Below are 22065 nucleotides of genomic sequence, written 5' to 3' on the forward strand. Positions count from 1 at the left end.
TATATTAAATCTTTCTTGAATGAAGTGCGTATTATTAACCACACACCCATGTTTTACTTGTTGTGTACTTTCATCTATTTAAAGTGCGTCTCATAGCTCTGTTAACAACATAACATGTTAAAAAAAAATACATTATGAACATTTCAAGAATTCTGTTCTGGATTAGTTATTTATAGAATTCTTTATCTAGTGTAGGTATTTGACTAAGATAGCCTATATTAGATGATGACAGGTGTCAGGTTTCGACATGAAATCACCCGCTGAACTCATGATAAACGAGGCTTCATGATAATATGTGGCTGTGAAACACAATTTTTCAATAATATGTTTAACAGTCTCCTAGTGGAATTTGTGTAATTAATCTGCTATGCCACAAGTTATCAGGAAAAACTATGAAACATTAATGGAACGACGATTTCAATAAGGAAGCTTACCAAACGAGTGTTTAGAATGAGCACAAATACAAGGAATATGAGAATTGAAGGAATAGGAGAACTATCTGAAATACGAGAACATAAAGTAGAATAAAACCAAATAAGCAACAATACAATTATCACAACAATTTAGATGGCCGTTTTATAAGCAGAGTCATGCATAACAACCGAGTCGATGAGCTAAATAAAAACGCGTTCAAAAGTTTGAAGTTAAAACACCGTTAAATTTGTATTTGATTACAAATCACGTATTTCATTGATAAATCTGTAAACACAGTTTATCAACATTGGGGCCATTAAGCCCACTGTCACATTACGTGCTGGATTCTCTCGTGTCCTAGATAGTGTAGATTATGAACGTGTGAGTATACTTAGGTAACCTTAACTAAACATAGGAGGGAATGTCTCCGCCGACCTCAAATAATCATGCAGGTCTCTGCAGCGTCAAGTCGGCATGCTGGACGCCAGTGTCTGGGTCACATGAACAAGTGCGGCATATGGAGGAATCAAATTGACATTGGATGCGTTTAAAATTATCGTTAACGCAATATAACATACTGGGCTCAGTAGAAAAATAGCACGGTATGCTTGGTCTTATACAGGTTCGGCTAAAGGAAGACGCTGCCTTTATTAACGCTGCGTTTAAGTAGATTAAATTATTGCTTTTATTTGTGTCATAAAAATCAAACGACAACTCAGTGCAGACAAAGGAATAGAACTATTCCGAGTTTTCTTCTGAATGATTTCTTTTTAATTTTGATTTTCTTAAGAGTGTTTTATAACTTTCTTCGTTTTACTTTCCTTCTGATTATGTTGTTGACATGGGGAAAACACACAATAATATCGACCAAATTATAGATTGATGTTTTGTGTAGTGTGATAATATACCCTTGTTATGTCATTTTATTAAGCTTTTAAGCGTAATTTTTACTAAAACACTAAATGTCATGGGAATAATGTAAAAGGCGAGATATGACTATTATAATTATAGCATACGAAAGCAGCAATTCAGCGTGTTGTTTTGCATGTAAAAACTATGATTTGCTATAATTTCGCACGTAACAGCTATCTGCACAATTCTGCATAATAAATAAGTGCATATTGCGCAGAAGCCGAGCCTTCACAGTAATTATTGTTTTAATTATATTCAAATTATTATATAATTAAATTGAAATTATACATGTGAAACACAGGAGCGGTTGTGGTTGAACAAAGTTTGTGTGATAATTGGAAATGAGCCTCGCTCCGGGAAACGCAGCTTTGTGCATGCGCGTACAGTGCATTCCCTGATTAATTAACCTTTGAAGACTGCTTTAACTGGATTTCGCTTAGAAGAGTTTTCTTTTTAACGAAAAACACAACATTATAAAGAGGATAGTGTCGTCCATGATTTCGCAGCACAAGCATAAAGCCCAGAGCGGGGCTCAATGTCTGTGCTAAGCGACTTGCACGAACTGGCCTGCACGAACAACGAGGCAAAAAAGGTTACGAAATTCATTGATAAGTGAACATAAGATATTAAAAGTCACGAACTGCCAGACATTCTGAGTTCACGAACGTCTATGCCAGTAAGACTTAGGTTCATGCCTCTCTTGTTACGACTGTGTACTCGATAGTCCATCCGCAAGGTCAAACAGTCTAAGGTGTGGTCTCTCAGGTCAGTCACGGCGTTAAGTACACCCTCTTTAGAATATGGACACACGCAACTGTCGTCCATTTATCAAAGCATGAATTTCTTTAAGATAGGACATAAATTTCATTTTTATTTTAATTTTTGAACGAATACTTTCGTTTATTTTGAAATAGGCGCTATCGCACATATGTCATTCCATGTTTAATTGAACCATTACTGAAATAAGAGCAATACATTTCGATCTATTTGTAGTGAACGGTTGTTTTTATTTTGAAATGTAAAAAACGTCGGAAATAAAAGTACATTTTGCAGGCGAAAACCGCATAAATCTGGCAAAATCAAAAAACAGAAAAGTTCTACGTATTTCTAATTTAAATGCAACCGAATGACCTAAATAAACGACAGTTCGTGTTGTTCTATGTTAATTGAGATTTGCATATGATGGCCCCTGTCTTATATTTCATGAAAGTCACGAGGCTTGATTTATTAAATTGAATTTAACGATTCTTTAGAAAACAAAACAATACCACATTTTTTACGCACACAATTTCCATTAACTTAAGAATTTAGATTTAAAAGCGGAACCCAAGACAATGGCGTGCACCTCCTTACAGTTTTATTTACTGTGGCAAATAACAAATATCGGCTTCCGCCAATGCGTCAGGCCTGTAAACGGCAAAGTTTATTAAAATATGAGCTTTCTCTTGCACTTGGCTTTCGCTCGACCAATGAGTGCATTTCTTAAAACATTTCCGTCCGAATTTTAGACCTTATCGTAAGTAGGTTTACATAGATACATAGATTGTAGAGTGCCCGGTCCAAATATAAATAAACCCATCCTTGTTCTCTGAGATTTCGAAATTTATGAATGAGAAATGATGTATACAGAACATCAAATCCAAGACAATCGCCCACGGTGTATTTACCTACGTACTTGAAACAGACATGATTAGTCTGATCCCGCCTGATCTCGCTGAGATCTGGTTTTGCCCGAAAATAGTCCGTCACTTAAACTATCCTGATATCCTACCCAAACGCAGACGACACATTTTTTGACCCTCGAGACGAATTTTTTTTGCACAGCAGATACATAATAAAGCACATGCTGAATGCCCAATACGACTCGTTTATTCACTACGAATATGGATTTTTTTTTGTTTTTCATTTTTCTATCTCTGATTTGGTACCAGACAATTCTTGACTCCTCTCATAAATAATGTAAAGTGTCGTTTGTATTGTAACCCATGCGCGCTCTCTTCCCAGTGTACAGCGTGTGCACATGTCACAATTATAGGTAACAATATACTAAATAAATGTTTCATGTCGGCAAACTCTTTTAAAGGATCAAAGTGCACCGATGGAAGATATTATGTTGTAATAGTTTAAACATTGTTGTTGTGTTTTTTCGCATAATAACTTTTCTTTTTATAAGGTAAAGCATTGGTATACACTAATAAATCATTGTCATGTTTTAGATTTCAGACTACTGGATGAAACATGACGGTTTGGCGGATACCTTTTTCCTGGAGAGTAGCCGGTAAAAAAGGGTGAGAAAACAGTTCATTTTGACTTTTGAAAAGCTCTTTCTTGGTTTGTACATGACATACCTTTTTATTGTTTAAATCAATTCAGATAAGATTGCATTTCGAGAAAAGGTATGGTTTTGGGGTCTATATGCGCAAAAAGTTGAATTTATTTTGGCTTAAAGTTGTCGCTTTTACATTGAAATATATAAGGAAACTATTTAGTATAATTATTGTGACCACAATACAAATAGCTCATCAGGGACGACACTTTCCGTTTTAATTGTACTTTTCGTTTATAATTATTCTATTATTAGCGCAAATCAAGTCTAAGCGTAAAGTATCGTCCCAGGTTATACTGTGCGGAATCCACAGGCTTATTTGGAGTGACACTTTAAACAATGCAGTAAGGCCCGTTTTAACAGAGCGAACTCATTGGATAACTATCACTGTGGTGATCGAAAACAACCAAATCTGGAACGTCATGACTATTCATGCCATATTTGTTTGAAGGTTTATCATGAATTGCGTGAATGAACGAGTTCTTTTCAATTCAAGACAGAACACTCATGACAATCTTATAAGTTTAGGAGCACTCTATAACACATTCGGGTATATTGTTTATCGCTTGCTATCATAATTATTCTAACCATATGCTTACCAACAGAGCAATTGTATTCATTTCCATGATTTGTCCGCTAATTAGTTACCTAGATATGCAAAAACGTCTTTGACTTGACTCGACATCAGCTGTCGAATGAATGACACGGCCAATATCTGGTTAGATGTCGAAATAACGCTAACCTATGGAAAGCCAAAGGGGACCCCCGCTAAAATACATATATTTATATAGTAAATGTCGGGATTTTCATTTTTCGCGGAACTTTCACTTTCCGCGAAAAACCAAGGCCAGCCATAAAATACTACATACAAATCTAAATCTAAAAAGCGCGGAACATTACTATATTTTCCGTCGGAACAATTATCTTTCAACCCCGTAGAGAAAGCGGGCTCAAATAATCGCGCGGAACCTTAATATTATCTACTCTGTACAAATAGTAGTGTATAAAATCGCGCGGACCTAATCCACAAAGCGCGGAACACAAATATCTTCCGCGAAAATTAAGCATTGAATTACTGTACAAATCTCGGGTTGCTATGTAAATTGCGGGTTGCTAATGAAAAATCGCGCGGAAGATTCATTACTCCGCGCGATTTTCAATAGCATTGAATTACTGCACGAAATTCGGGTTGCTATGTGGTTACGCGATAAAATTTGATTGGTTCCGATACCTAGAAAGAACCAATCAAAACTCGCGTCTTATCCAGCATTCATGCAGCCATCATGATGACGGTTGTTTCACATTAACACAAAACCTTTCAAAGAGTGATCATTTTTGATGACATTAGCAATGAGGTTAGTATTTAACATACATGAATTATGAATTTTAATGCAATCAAAACAGCTCAAGAGTATCGAGTGTTGTTTTCACGGTTTGTCTATATGCAAACGTCTCTGATAAAACATAAATACCCGCATAAACACGTCATAATCATATGTCGTCAAATAATGAAATATAGTGTTTGTGTGTAAGAAACATCTTCCCTTAAGCTCAGTTAGTAGAGAGCCAAGTTATTGTTATGGCAGTCGTGTGCTCTAGTCCAGCACCGTATACATCTTCAATTAAAAAGAAAAAGAACAAGGCTTTACAGGCAATTCATCCCAAAGGCAACTCGTACCTTGGTCAACTCGTACCCATTTTTAGCTCGGCGTTTTCGGAGAAAACCCGAGGTATTGTCATAGCCAGCTCGTCGTCCGCCGTAGGCGTCGTGCTAAAACCTTAGCATTGGCTCTAAAATCAAAGTGCTCCACCTACAACTTTGAAATTTCATATGTAGATGCACCTTGATGAGTTCTACACGCCACACCCATTTTTGGGTCACTAGGTCAAAGTCACTGTGACCTCTAATATAAAACTTTAACATAGGCTCTAAAATCAAAGTGCTTCCACCTACAACTTTGAAACTTCATATGTAGATGCACCTTGATGAGTTCTACACGCCACACCCATTTTTGGGTCACTAGGTCAAAGGTCAAGGTCACTGTGACCTCTACTATACAACTTTAACATTGGCTCTAAAATCAAAGTGCTTCCACCTACAACTTTGAAACTTCATATGTAGATGCATGTTGATTTGTTCTAAACTCCACACCCATTTTGGGGTCACTAGGTCAAGGTCATTGTGACCTCTAAAAAAATAATCTGACAAGCACCTGTAGCCGAGCGTGGCACCCGTTATGCGGTGCTCTTGTTGTCAACTCGTACCTCATTCAAACTATTCAACTTGTTTCATTTGTCTTATTTTGTCACAATTGTCAAATTCTTGAAAGACATCAACCACAAGTGTCAATTTTCATCAACACTTTCGCTGCTTATACATATCTGCAGCAGACAACTTGCGTGAGCAATGCTTAGATAATTTAAGTGGAAACGTCAAGAGGAAAATAAAAATTGTCTCTATGAGTTTGACTTATAAGCTAACCATCCTACACCTATTTCTGTATATCGGGTACGGGTTTAGTTTGGGTAGGTACCAGTTGACTAAAAAACAGGTAAGAGTTGACCACAATGGGTAGGTGTTTACCACGGAACAATTTGACCGGCATGCAGAACAAGATTATTGATTATTATATTTAACTGTCAAACAAATCTGAAAGATAACACAATGTATTACAAACACAATGACTGTCAAGACATTCTAAACTCTTACAGTTAACATATAACAGGTGTACACATCTGATATACTGACCAAATTAAATAACTCAAGATTCACACCAGATACGACACAGTTTCAAAACTCAACATTTTGTCTGCATGCCATGCCAATTTAGTCCAAAAAATTTGATTTAACCAGTGAATTCTGAGCTATATTTCTTAAAGCAGAATGCACATTATGTCTTAAAAGTGTTTTCCGGCTAATTTCTGGTATATCTTCAGATATCAATAGCAGAATGCAAATAATGAGTATAATGTTCTGTATTGTGGAGGAAATACATGTAGTAAAATAATATGCAAGTATGAAACATGGTTTTTGTATTTTATAGCTGTAGCAGTGTTCCCATCTTGAACATCTTCTGTGTATCTGTGGGGCAGAGCCAGCTTGCCCATCTGACCTCTGTTGTGGACAACCGAGTCAGAGCCAGTTTGCATGTCATCTGTTGTGGACATCCGTGTTAGAGCCAGCTTGCACGTCCTCTGTTGTGGACATCCGTGTTAGTGCTAGCTTGCACGTCATCTGTTGTGGACATCCGTGTTAGAGCCAGCTTGCACGTCATCTCTTTTGGACATCAGTGTTAGAGCCAGCTTGCACATCCTCTGTTGTGGACATCCGTGTAAGTGCTAGCTTGCACGTAATCTGTTGTGGACATCTGTGTTAGAGCCAGCTTGCACGTCATATGTTTAGGACATCAGTCAGAGATAGCTTGCATGTTATTTACTTGTCGACATTAGTCAGAGCCAGCAAGGACAATCTCTGTTGTGGATATCTGTCTTAGAGCTTGCACGTCATCGGTTGTTCACATCCTTGTAATAACCAGCTTGCACATCAACTGATGTGGAAATCTGAGTCAGAGCCAGCTTGCACATCATCCGTTGTGGACATCTCTTTATGATTCTACTCTTTGCTTAGATTGACACTGTGACTTTAGTTTAATATGTTACAACCTTAAGCTATTCCTATTGTTGAATACAAATATTGGGTCATTAAAATATATTTTGTTGGATAATTTGTATGTTGAGTTGTATTGTTTGGTCATTGCAAAGTATCAAGTTATTTTAAGACAAGAAAAAGCTCATCTTTCATCATGTATTTATTTTAAAATTCTTGAATGTTAGTGAAGGGACAGTTCATATAATTAAAAGCAATTGTAATATAATTGCTTGTGTTTTATTGCACAGTGAATACCATCTTGTCTTTATGCTGTTATATAGAACGGAGAAATAGTAATCTGTCGTTTTTATATGCAATGGGATTGTATATCAAGACTTGTATGTTCATATGAAAAAATTGCCATAATTTTTCTCTTTATATTTTATTCCTGCTAAATGGTTGATGCAATAAAGTTAAGTCTTTAATGACTTGTGTTTCTTGTAATATTATTTGTAAGCAAATTTGGCTGTAGTATTAGATGCATGCTGTACAAGATACTGTAGAGCAACATTATATTGTTTGAGTATGAATAGATAATTCAAGGTGCACAGCCATTAATTTTGACCTCCACCATCTCCGATTTTGGTTAGACAGTTGCAAGTTACTTGCATTAGTATGATGTCTTAAAAATTAGTATAATTGCTGTTGTGTTATTATTAACCTTTTCCTGCTCTGAGGAAATTTTAAAATTTCTACATGCAAACATCATAAAACCAGAACAGCCTGCAAGTAACTCACAATCTGTTCAGGTTTTATGCTGTTTGCTGCTCATCAGTATCCATGGGTTGGAAACAAAGCCTTTAAAACTTTAATATAGTAAGAAAGGTGTTAAATTAAATTTATTCTCGAATGTGTCTTAGTGCGTTTTTGAGTGGTACAGGGTTAAATGTCTCATTTTGTTTTTGATTATCTTTGGTTTATTGAACATATATGAGCCTTGCTCTGTGAAAAAGGGGTTTAATGCATGTACGTTAAGTATCGTCCCTGATTAGCCTGTGCGGTCTGCCCAGGCTAATCTGGAGTGCTCATGCATTAAACCACTTTTTCACAGAGCAAGGCTCACATGTATTAGACAGCGCATTCAAATAATACAATTTAAATCTGAATCTTTTATTTAGTTGCAATACCTTAAAGCTTACTATGTTTGCAGTTTTAGTGAAAACACAAACTTTTAATCAAAGAAGCATATAATGTGTATTACTCATTAAATCAACTTCCACTTAATTCCATACACGTGTTCGACTCTGTGACATTATGTTCCGTCAAAGCTTTTTATTGCAAATTCATTAAACATAAATTGGTAACCTTGGGTATCCAAAAGGAATCCAAATTTTACTAGCCATAGACTTTCCAAAATGCAATTGTTTCTGAGAAGTATTTTTCTCTAGAAGGTGGCAAAACTCCTAAGCAATTCCTTTTTGGGCTAATGGTAGGGCTTATGCCTGTAACACCCATTGACAAATTATTAAATATACATTGAAAGGTCATTGTTCACAAAACGGATCATGATATAACATGATGCAGCATTTTGTACTATATCAAATTAAATGTTGCTGAAAACAGTAGAATATTCAAATTATGGACATTTTATTCTGTTAATAATGCTATCTTTATAACATTACAAATCAATAAAGCATGCTTAACAATAGCAGAACTCTTTTGACTATTAATTATCTTTTCCATTCTTTAAATCTTTACAAAATTCATTGTCCCACTAACACCATCCTATTAAACAGGTTATGGCTTCCAATTGTTAATCAACTATAAAGCATGAACAAAGACACAAATATCGCAGTATCTTTTGCAAATGATACAAATGTCCATGGCCTCGATACGGAACAAAAAGCAAGATTTCTTGTCAGGCGGTAAGCTGAATCCACGAGAACATTCGAAAAATTGTCCATTTAATGCGCCACCGGGCCGTTTCTATTTAAATGGGCATCATGAACAGAACTTGGCCATCCAGGACATATGTCCAAACATTTCAAGTTACTGTCACAGACTGCTTGAAGAACTAAACTGCTGATAAACAAGGACCTATGCTCAGATGTTGAAGCAGGACATGCACTGTGGGTTCCATCAACAGTCAAATCATTTTACATCATTCATGAAATCCATAGGCAATGATCTTCAGCTCATGACGAGATTCTGGAAATCTGATGTACTGCTCCATCTTTGCTGACAAGACTCTACATGTTGAAATGACTGTGTAATGTTGAGTCCCTGAAATACAAAAGTAAAATTCATGCTAGAGTTTAGCCATATTAATTATGCTTGATTGCATTGAAAGCTTTAGGCTTATTAAGACATTCTAGAGTCCGTTTTCTGGGAATAATCAGTACTTTGTATATATGAAGATAAAGAGACCGCTAATAAACAGGGTTGAACCCAAAATGTTCCCATCACTAGGTGAACACCATATCCACTACGCCAGCCTGACAAAGTAAATGAAGTGAAGCTTCTAAGTTACGTCTCATTTGATTGTTAACAAGAGCACCGCCCTGCGGGTTCAGACCTCTCATCTATTTTTTTTAAAGTTGAAGGGACCTATCTCAATACTTCAATCACAAAGGAGGGAGAGGTGGGGTGGAGAAGGGTGTATAGTGTGGTGGTGTTGTCATTTATTACACTATCTTCAAAAATGAAAAAATGATAAAAATAAATATTTGTGTTTTTTAGCCATGTTTAAAAAAAATGGGCTGGGGGTATAGTGTGAGGGTGTGGTCATTTATTAGATGATCTTTCAAAATGAAAAAAAAGTACTTTTTTCTTTTGGGGGGGGGGGGGGTGCGGGGGATGGTTTGGGTAGTCTATTGTGGTATGTCAGGTAACAGTTGCTTTGTAAGGCTTGTAAAGAAGTTATGGAAATTTTAGCAAAATTTAATAATTTCACCTTGAGAGTCATGGTCATTCAAAGGTCAAGGTAAAATTCAACTTGCCAGGTACAGTAACTTATGATAGCATGACAGTATTTGAAGTTTGAAAGCAATAGCCTTGGTACTTGAGAAGTAAAGTAGATCAAAACACAAAATTTAACCATATATTCAAAGTTACTAAGTAAGAAAAGGACCATAATTCCGTCAAAATGACAACCAGAGTTATATAACTTGTCCTGTTCTGTCCTCTTATGATAATTTGCGAGTGTTCCAAGTATGAAAGCAATATCTATGATACTTTAGGAGTAAAGTGGACCAAAACACAAAACATAACCAAATTTTCAATTTTCTAAGAATAAAAAGGGCACATAATACTTTTAAAATGCCAGTCAGAGTTACATAACTTTGTCTGCACAGTCCCTTTATGATAGTAAGTGTTGCAAGTATGAAGCAATAGCTTTGATACTTAACGATTAAAATGGACCTAAACACAAAACTTAACCAAATTTTCAATTTTCTAAGTAAAAAAAGGGCACATAATTCTGTTAAAATGCACGCCAGAGTTATCTAACTTTGCCTGCCCAGTCCCCTCATGGTATTAAGTAAATGTACTAAGTTTTATACTTGATACTTTATGAGAAAAGTGGACCTAAACACAAAACTTAACCGGACACCGACGCCAAGGTGATGACAATAGCTCATAATTTTTTTTCAAAAAAAATAGATGAGCTAATAAATAAAATGTAACAGATTGCACACTTGATTACACGATTTTTCATAAATACTCCTTCAGCTTTTTGTTTACATATGAAGGCTAGGGCCACTTTCTGCAAGCCTTACAAAAAAACTAACCATATTTGCAATTGTCAAGCCTCCTTCACATAAAATTTACCTTTGCTTATTCCAATATCCTTTTTCCAACAGACATTGTGCGCTCACGTACCATACATGGTGCCACAGTTTCACAGAATTCCTACAAAACAAGGGCTGTTTGTAAAACATGCATGCCCCCCATATGGGCTCTCCGTTGTAGTGACAGCCATTGTGTGAATATGTTTTTTGTCACTGTAACCTTGACCTTTGACCTAGTGACCTGAAAATAAATAGGGGTCATCTGCCAGTCATGATCAATGTACCTATGAAGTTTCATGATCCTAGCCATAAGCGTTTTTGAGTTATCATCTGAAAACCATTTTCCTATTTCGGGTCACTGTGACCTTTGACCTAGTGACCTGAAAATCGATAGGGGTCATCTGCGAGTCATGATCAATCTACCTATCAAGTTTCTTGATCATAGGAATAAGCGTTGTTGAGTTATCATCCGGAAACCATTTTACTATTTCGGGTCACCGTGACCTTGACCTTTGACCTAGTGACCTGAAAATCGATAGGGGTCATCTGCGAGTAATTATCAATGTACATATGAAGTTTCATGATCCTAGGCGTTCTTGAGTTATCATCCGGAAACCATTTTACTATTTCGGGTCACCGTGACCTTGACCTTTGACCTAGTGACCTGAAAATCAATAGGGGTCATCTGCCAGCCCTTATCAATCTACCTACAAAGTTTCATGATCCTAGGCCTAAGCGTTCTTGAGTAATCATCCGGAAACAATTTTACTATTTCGGGTCACCTTGACCTTTGACCTAGTGACCTCAAAATCAATAGGGGTCATCTGCGAGTCATGATCAATGTACCTATGAAGTTTCATGATCCTAGCCCCAAGCGTTCTTGAGTTATCATCCGGAAACCACCTGGTGGACGGACCGACCGACAGACAGACCGACATGTGCAAAGCAATTTACCCCCTCTTCTTCGAAGGGGGGCATAATAAATGAAGTATACATTTACAATTCAAATTTCTTTTAAAAGAATGTGTAGGTAACTCAATTCCCTATATATTACTTTATTGTTATAAAATAAATTTCTTAATATTTAAACAGACATTTAACAAAAATTAACTTGATTCATCAAATTAATCATAATCGAATAATAGACCAGTTTCACAATATGAACACCGATTATATAGGCGATACTATTTTAAGATATCAATCATATCACCTGACGCGTCGAATTGCAGAACGAGGCTGAACGTGTAACTGCATTTTCTTTTGCTATGCAAATTGCGTTGAATATCAAGATTTTAATGCGAACTGACACTGGTTACAATTAAGTCAAACATATGCATACAGACAACCATCACATGTCATGCTGTGTTAAGTCAATAAATTAATAAGTAATTCTTATATAAAAATTATAATACCTAAATAATAATTCAAGGACATAATAGTTAATACTATTAGTGTATATTAATAAATTATATTTAATCTTTATAAATAACAAGAGATGTGTTCGTCAGAAACACAAAGCCCCCTACTGCGCCGCTTAAAAAAAAAATTATTATTATTTTTGACCTTTGACCTTGAAGGATGACCTTGACCTTGAACTTCCACCACTCAAAATGTGCATGCCAAATATCAAGTTGCTATCTTCAATATTGCAAAAGTAATGGTCAACGTTAAAGTTTTTTTTTCGGTCGGACAGACTGACATACTGACTGACAGTTCAACCGCTATATGCCACCCTACCGGGGGCATAAAAATACGAGTTACCCATAAGCATCAGAGTAAATGTGGTCTGAAGACTAAACATCGATTATTGCACAAATCGAAGTCATAAATTAGCAGTATACAATACAAAGTATTACAAGACTACAATTCTCAAAGGTATGGATGTATTAGTGTGTGAACTATTTCATGAATCATTGAACATGTAAGAGTTGAATCAAGCATAAGACAAAGTCCTATAAAATAGAAGAAAATGACACTAATGTTTAGCATTAAATTTTTGAAATATTTAAAATATATAGGTATAAAGCACTTTATAATTATGATAAAACTGGCTAATATCTATACAGTATTTAGTTTCTCACAATCTGTTTGGACAGATGACTTTCAATGTTGACAATATCTTTTATGTTCAATAAAAGCAACAATTGAGAGTTTGGCGTTAAATTATTCCAAGAAACAGCTACGCAATGCTACAACCACGAGAAGGCATGGTCACATGGAGGTGTCATTAATTGTGTCAAATGACCAGATATCTGCAACCTATGGTTTATGACATCAGTGTTATTTAGTAATTGTCTGCACAGTATCTGATCATAACGAGGTTATGGGTTTGTGCTGAATACAGGGGTATTTAAACGCAAGATCTATCAATAAACAAAATAATTGATCGATCGCCCAAATAATGCGCAAACAAAGAGTGTCAGATAATCCAATAAGTTTTAGACTGTCAATGTACACACACTAAGAATTGAAAGCCATACTTGGAGTGTCAGAATGTGTGCAAAAAAAATGAATACAAACAAGTACTTTAATCAAGAAAATGTATTTCATATATTGGCACTTAAAATGGAAAGTATATATTAAGTAATTAACGGCTGATTCTGACAAAGTCAACTTGTGTTGGCAATATCATTAAATCGCTAAATGATCAAAAGCAGAGCAATATTGCGACGCACTATTAGAAATCTCTACACATTAAGCCTCATTCTCGAATTCTGCAAATCATTTGACTACACGCTATTGGCTTATTGTGAAAAGGGTCTATTCACTTATAAATATTTTAAAGAAGTAGATTTTCCATCACTACAGCGGCTGCATCATCTTAAAGGAAGTTTGGGAGTAAAATAGATCTACTCCAAGATTTTGTCACAAAAAACTTCAAACATACAACACTTTCAAGTGGAGAATTAGCCGCATTTAGTGGATGATTTAGAAACATGATTACTTTAAATTACATGTAATAGCTATTGAAAAGTTAAGTTATCCAGTTGTTCTTGCTGCAATGTGGATAAGAACAATGCAAACCAATAGCTGACAAACCTGATATCAGTGATATGTTGACCTTTGAAGTTGAAATTGAGACCTGAAATCTGTCTGTATAGAAAGGCACAATTTGTTTGGCATATCTTCAACCATTACTGGCAACACACACCTACAAAATTTATATATAAATTAAATAAAAACATAAATTTATTAATAATTTTATTCATTTATTTATGACGAAATGTTTTAATCTAGGTCAGCTATAACGAAACTAAAAACGGATTAAAAACAATACCTTATTTTAATTAATAGGTTGAAAACAAAAATAAATTTATTAATATATTGACGTTCAACTGAACGAATACAAGACACAAGTACATTACATTACAATAAGTTATTATTTCAGTCGCGTTCTGAGAAAACTGGGCTTAGTGCATGTGCGTAAAGTGTCATCCCAGATTAGCCTGTGCAGTCCGCACAGGCTAATCAGGGACGACACTTTCCGCATAAACTTGATTTTCGGTAAGGAGGGACTTCCTTGAAATTAAAAGTACCATAAAAGCGGAAAGTGAAATCCCTGATTAGCATGTGCGGACTGCACAGGCTAATCTGGGATGACACTTTACGCACATGCATTTAGCCCAGTTTTCTCAGAGCGCGGCTCATTTAATTTACGATTGTCAACATTATGCAAATTATCCGATAGTTTTACACAATATTAAAAAGTACAAATACAAACCAGGTAATACATGTAAATGATCGTATGCAATAAAGTTATTGATCCCAATCTGATCTATTTCCGAAGTATCTGCGAATCCATCGAGTAGAAACAATAACCATGCAATTCGCTCCGCCATCTTGAAACGTTATACTTACTGAACGCACTGATTGTGTTGCATTTGTTACAAAGTATCTGATTGGTTATTTCTAAGTATCGGATCCAATCAAATTTTTCGGGTAACTAGGGATTCCAACACCTAACAACCCGAGATTTGTATAGTAATTCAATGCTTAATTTTCGCGGACGATATTTGTGTTCCGCGCTTTTTGGATCTGGTATTTACTGGATTTTCTCTCTTTAATAGACTTCTTAAAATAGCATTCTACAATCTCCGCGCGATTTTAAACACTACTATTTGTACAGAGTAGATAAATAAGGTTCCGCGCGATTAATTGAGCCCGCTTTTTCTACAGGGTTGAAAAATAATTGCTCCGACGGAAAATATATGAAAGTTCCGCGCTTTTTAGATTTCGATTTGTATGTAGTGTTTTATGGCCATGCTGGCATTGGTTTTTCGCGGAAAGTGAAAGTTCCGCGAAAAATGACAATCCCGATATTTACTATATAAGTATATGTATTTTAGCGGGGGTCCCCTTTGGCTTTCCATACTAACCATATACGCGTACGCAGAAAGAGGCAAGTCTGAGATGGCATTGTACGACCTTAATATAGGACCTTATGTTTTAGGAAGTTGTCTACAGTCATCTGAAGGTTAAAACATGTCGATGAAAATAGGCATTGATAAAAAACAAGAACAGCATGAATTGCATAGGCCGCGCCATGCGATAAATGGGTCTAATGAAATATGCGGCCAGCGTTGATCCTGATCCGAGTACACGAATGCGAAGCATGGTCTTAAGCTACTCTGGTAACATATGGCAAGTTCAACTAATTCAGATCACCTATGCCTCATGAGTGCAGCCAGTATGCAAGTCAAATGTGGGATACATGTTGGGGGACAAGTCGCGATCGCATATGCAACGGAATACTTTCATTGATTGCACGCAGTCGAAACATAACCGGCATACAATGTGACGTCTAGGCAAATTGATTGCGGTATAAGCACTTATTATAATTAATGACATTAATTGCCGCCATGTGTATCCAAATTCAGTGTCATGTGTGCTCCAATAACCTACTTCTGCGTCACGCGAACAAATGAGGAGATGCAATCCGGATATCAGACCATTTAACCTAGAACAGCTCAGCAGTTTTCATATTAATTTGACAAAATCATTCTGAAACAGGAAGGCTTCTTTGAACGAAGCTGCACATGACTTCCGAAAGAATATTGTCATTCACGTATCCGTCCATATTTTACTTAATTTAATGCCGGCACGTGTTTCTGCTCCGCTGACTGAACAAAATTGGACCCTAAGCGCTTGAAATCGTCAAACATTAGAACTTAATATTCTGAGATGAAAAGTATTGCAACTTTGCGCTAATAGTGTTTCATTATTCGTGAGGTACAAGTAAGTTATGCCAACCATGTTCGATGCCGTATTTCCATAAGACAATTATACATAAAACGTGATTGTTATGTTATTACTCCTTCTTGATAACCTCCGGATAGTTTGTTTGTTCCGATGATTCATTTTTAACCCAAAGCTTAAATATTTTTTGATTGAGTGCGTCATCGTGAACCATAATAATATATTTGTATGTACATGTAATACATAAAGGTATGATTATACCGAATCTCCACTCTCATCCTAAATCAGGTTCACAAAATGCAGTTATGTCCTTTCACTATTAACATAGTAAACTTTTAAGGACATTATATTGTATCATGAAGTCTCACATTATAACCGTGTCACGATGAACGGCGCACTAAGAGCAATATCAGATATCATAATGTCATGCCTTAATTAAAACTGGAGTGAATGTATATAAAGTTACTCATCATCTTAAGAAGCGGTTAGGAAACATGAATAAACATGTAGATCAATTTTATTTTCGAAAATGACATTTATGTGATATAATATTAATAATAATACATAAAGTGAAACTATAGCCATATCATCATATAATAATATAGCGATTTCGTGTTATAAAATGAATACAACAGAACAGAAATAAGAATGAAAAACAGAAAGCACTGGGAGATTAACATGGACAGTTGTTTTTTTCTTTTCAAAAAGGTGACCACAGTTTTAATCATTCTTGTATGTTTGATGGCGCATTGTCGCGCAATGAATAGGCACTTGGCCATATTCCTTAAATACCAGACTAGCGGACAGCAATTTTTTACCTGATAACGATTCTTGAATGTCCATATTCCTATACATTCTTTCCTTTGGAAAATCGAAAACTTGCATACAGGCGAACATGCTCGCTACAAAGTATACAATTAAAGATTGGAATTGAGATACTGCTCACAAAATAAATCATTTTCGGTTAAAAAAAAAATGCCTCACAAATTAAATCAAAGTACTGGCAGTACTGGTGTGACGATGCTTTTGAAGAGGATTGATATAAAACATCAATTTAAGTTTATCTATATCACCACAATTGTGTATGTTGATACGAACATTTGGGTACAATAAAAAATTTGGGTACGAAAATTTTGGGTACGAAAAAAAAATTGGTACGAAAAATTTTGCGTACGAAACATTTTTGGTACGAAAAAAAGTTTTGGGGTACGGGGAAGTAGTACCCGTGGGTAACTTGACCCATTGAGCGAAACTGGGAGGCGGGAAACATTCTTGTTCATTAAGTATGGCAATACATTCATGATGATTCTCGAAAGTAGGTTTGAGCACATAGCCGGACCATGTGAGCTCAATCGTATGAGCACTTGACTATCCGAGTTCGCCCACGAACATATGGATAAGTTAACTAATAGCAAAATGACCTTATACGTGTATATGCTGAAATCTAACAATCGAACGAAATACAAACATGGTATGTACACTTAGGTGGTTGTGTAATTTCTGTTAGAATATCGTATTCAATATGTAAATTTTAAATGATTGCGCCCGCACTTGAGTTTGTTGCCTTGTTTGAGTCTATACGCGCCTAGGCTGCACCCAGTGTGCGTATTTGTGTTTTTCCAAGGTAATGCGTTACCTCCGCGCTGAGGCTGCATAATGTTGGGACCCGGAGTGTGTCCAGCACTCCTACCTAATGAGATTAGATTGACGACAGTTGGGACGAATTTTGAATGATAACTGCATTTTCCAGCTATTTGTTTTGTACTGAAATACTTTTTAATTTTTTATATGGTCAAATGCTGCGGGGGGGGGATGAGATTTTCCGGAAAAAAAACAACTGTCAGGAATGGTGACCACAAAACATACAAAATATAACATTGCGCCGGGAGCGGAAATCGAACCGGTGTCGTAAAGGTGAAAAAGCGAACGTCCTTACCACTGCGCTAGCGGGACGGACAATCACGCGATTAAATATTGTTTTATTTATATATATCATAGCAGTGCAGCGTTTACAATTTGCAGGTTCGAAATCGTTCGCATTCTTTAGTTTTGTGATCTCGTAAACAGTTAATTTTACATGTTTTTATTCGCAATTAATTTACTGAATCGAGAACAAATATCAAACAAAATATAGAAAATATATAGTTGTTTAATTGGTCCATTAAAATAAAATGGATGTAATTTGAAATTAACGTTCTGATACACTTATTGAATCTGTTTCCCCAGGATATGCTGTTCTATTAATATTTACCTTTATCATCACGAACGACAACTCTGCTAGGATAATGTTATCAATGAAAATCAACGAGCAATCTCCTACGAGGTGGCGAATGCCAAGGGAAGTAACTGAAAAATCGAGTTATCTCAATCGGACTGGCTCGGTCTTTTACATAGGTCGCCATTGTGAAGAATTTTTTTACTGGTTATCAAACCTTGGACGCTGCTGTTCCAGCATCGTCAAAAACACAAATAAGTGTAGAACCTAGATTATCAAGATAAAAACATGATAAAAAACGTGTGAAAGTGGCTTGGAACGGTCAATGCAAAGCAACGGGAGTTTAAACCGCTTCAAAAACACGTAGCAAAGAAAAGTATGTTTGTGAATAAAACTGGCTCATCACCTTTAAAGGGACTGTCAACCGCGATTGACGAAAAAAGAAAAGTTTAAAATTCCGTTTTTTTATAATTATTAGTTTATATTGATTAAAATATCACGACTGGTATATTACATAACTTGAAAAAACAACATATTTTCAGTATATTCGGAAATAAAATTTCGCGATGTGAAATCGAAAGTACTTCGCGAAAATAGGTGACATAACGATTTACACACTATAAATAACGCAAGTAGATTGATCATTTTATATATATGATTTATAAAATTCACTGCGCATGCACACTTTGCATCAATTGGTTAACCACGTGACGATGATGATCAATTTACTTGCATTATTTATAGTTAACTGGTAGTTACCTGGTAGACATACCCAGTAAAACTTAATACCGAATGTACTGGAAATATGAAAGCATAACGACTTTTATCAAGTAATGTAATATACCAGTCGTGAAATTTTAATCAATATAAACCAAAAATTGTTAAAAATACGGTATTTGAGACCTTTTCTTTTTTCGTCAATCTCCGTTGACAGTCCCTTTAAATGATCAATGACAGAATTTTAGCTATAGTTTCGGTCCAGACGACCTTGCGCACGGGATGCATGCAAGCAAGTTTAAGGACCATCTTCTCTTATATTGTGAATAATAACTAATATTTGTTGATAATGTTAACAGGACATACTCAATAACGAGACGATTTGATTCACATGATAAATCTTTAAATACAGTGCAGTTTTTATTTACTACAGAACGTATGTATGCTATATAACATATTACGATCGCAAACATCAATAAAGGGTTATTTCCATTAACTGTTTTACAGTCGTAAACAAACGCAAAAACGACAAAATTAATATAAGTTTACATTTCTTTTGCGCATGTAAAAGTAATCCTGGGTATAATTCCGAACGTATACTGTTCAATAGTTTCTCCTTATCAGGTGTACATCACATCTTTACGTGTTCAATTGCCGTTTAAATTTGCGTATTAACGGATCAAGAAATAATGACCTAGAACGAGGACATAATGATGACGACTTGCAAAGACCGGAGAGGCAATGCATTTTAATGAGGATACATGAAGGCGTTGCAGTCATATGAAAAGATTATTCGCCCGAAAAAAGAATAACGTTCTCACGCCGCTGGCTCATTACATGTTTTGTTGGTGACCTTGAAAATACAAAAGCAATATAAGATAAGAAGCAGTCGTGGTAAAGATTAAAAGCAATAAACTCTGTAAATATATTTTCAATAACGAATTTTAATGAGTTTTGTTCATTCAATTATACATAATAATTTGACGTTTGTTCAAAGTTTCAAACGAAAATAAACAAAATTACAAGGTCTTTTGAATGTACCGCATTTTCGGTATGTATATTAGTTCATTTTATGCTTATGTGTTGAATTTTCTGCAAAGCTTTGTAAATGTTAAGATTCATTAAATGTTTGAAAATATATACATAGATATATCGGACAACAATTTAATTGACATGAATTTCATATGAAGTTTACGATTTCCGTTCATATGAACTTGTTGGGTTACAAAACATCCAAGTATGGAAATTAAGAAATTTGATAATCCATTTGATATTCGTTTTTGCATATTGAAAATTACACGTAGTATAAGCACATTAAGGCATGAGTTGTTTCCGGTGTATCTGTATATCTATGAGAGCTAAAATTCGGACAAAGTCGATCTGACTCAAAAAAAAGACATACAAGGCATTATGTCACGTTTGTTTGTTCCCTTTTGGAAATAGTTTATATTAATGCATCGCAAGATCCTTGATTCAAACACACCGTTGAAACAATCTTTACCATTGTTTACTCTTCACATGAAATTATCCTGCAAAACTGATATATAATGTAAATACCCTTGCAAACAAATCAGTCGCGCGTAAATACATTCCTAAAAATTACAAATAATTCACCTACAATTAAGGTTATCATACATAAAAAACTGAAAATAAGTATTTATGTCTTATGATTTTTTTTACATAAACACATTATAATACGTTTCTTAAAATACATCTTTATAAACAAATAGGTTTAATGGAGCACCAGATGGTCTCGATTGCTTTTGAATAAGCAAAAGTATTGCGCGTCAGTCAATTAAATGAGAGGTTTTTATCCGAAAGAAATGACATGAAAATATGAATGGATTGTAACATAAGTTCTGAGCCATTGCCATACTTGCTATTAGACGTTACATCTTTAACGGTTACCACGTGTTGCAATCTCAGCATATGAGAGAAATTAATTAAATAATATGAGGCGCAATTACACATTCTTTTGAAGCCGACAACATTTTGTTTTAAAAAGAAATGCTTGAATGTTAGAAACTAATCATCACCATAAAATGAAAATAAAAACACGCTGAAAATTATATTAATTTACATTGTAACTAATAAATTACTTACAGAAAATTTTATGAATTTAAATAGTGCTTTAGAATAAAAACATATTTATCTTGAATAAAGCGTCTTCTTCTATTTGCTAATCCAGTAATCTGCTCAAAAGTATATCCTAGTAGGCTAGTATGTTTATATTTTGTATCGTTCCTTTGTAAAATTTACACAGATTGCTTCATTAAATGTAAGTGTGGAATAATTAAATATAGATATTTTTTTTATGTATTTACTGATAGTCTGTATTTCGACGAAAGACGATGGAATATTGATTTTGTTTTGGCTTTTCTCTTAATCTTTCCCTAACGTACCAATCTCGTCGAATATATTCGAACTGATTCTATCATTAACAACACATCCATTGCTTATTAGAATAGCGCCTATTTCTCAACAGGCCGCTGCCACCTTACAGCAAGCAGGCAGATACATTATCTGCAAATACGACTGTAACAATTACCCAGTGCAAAATGTTCATGGGGAAATATTTAGTCGGTTTTTGCAGCTAGTAAATTCTACCAAAGTACAGAGAGAGGTGTTATTGAGTTAGATTGATAATTACTCTAACAGACTTCTATAGCGAAAAGGTTGTTGCACTTACGACCTTGACCGTTTTGCCTCGGAATTGGAGGCCAGAGGACACACGTTCACATCATTAACGATTCATTTTTATTAAGTTGGGTTTTCTCATTTCATGGTTAAGAATTAATGAAGATATCAATGCATACCATTGAGGCGCAACATATTCTATAGTAACTGCATGATACACATCTTTAGAACAGCGATAATCTGTTAACTCCGCATCAGTCAGGCGTGTGAC

At 35.3% G+C, this 22065-nt stretch overlaps 3 long non-coding RNA genes across 4 annotated transcripts; 2 read left to right on the forward strand and 1 right to left on the reverse strand.

Moving 5' to 3' along the window:
• The first annotated feature begins 253 nt into the window (after nt 1-253).
• LOC127857373 (uncharacterized) lies at nt 254-16295 on the forward strand. Its single transcript, XR_008038381.1, has 3 exons — nt 254-1016; nt 3543-3614; nt 15480-16295. It is a non-coding gene; the product is annotated as an uncharacterized LOC127857373 (long non-coding RNA).
• LOC127857331 (uncharacterized) lies at nt 4326-7726 on the forward strand. Its single transcript, XR_008038374.1, has 2 exons — nt 4326-5007; nt 6697-7726. It is a non-coding gene; the product is annotated as an uncharacterized LOC127857331 (long non-coding RNA).
• Nucleotides 8872-14896, reverse strand: LOC127857272 (uncharacterized). 2 transcript variants are annotated; one of them, XR_008038365.1, is made up of 4 exons: nt 14761-14896; nt 14069-14180; nt 11070-11150; nt 8872-9524 (listed from the first exon to the last, which is right to left on the reverse strand). It is a non-coding gene; the product is annotated as an uncharacterized LOC127857272 (long non-coding RNA). The 2 variants fall into 2 exon arrangements; XR_008038364.1 differs by having other exon boundaries at nt 14751-14883.
• Nucleotides 16296-22065: the final 5770 nt, after the last annotated feature.

This window comes from Dreissena polymorpha, chromosome 1 (genome assembly GCF_020536995.1).
Source record: "Dreissena polymorpha isolate Duluth1 chromosome 1, UMN_Dpol_1.0, whole genome shotgun sequence".
Taxonomy (NCBI): domain Eukaryota; kingdom Metazoa; phylum Mollusca; class Bivalvia; order Myida; family Dreissenidae; genus Dreissena; species Dreissena polymorpha.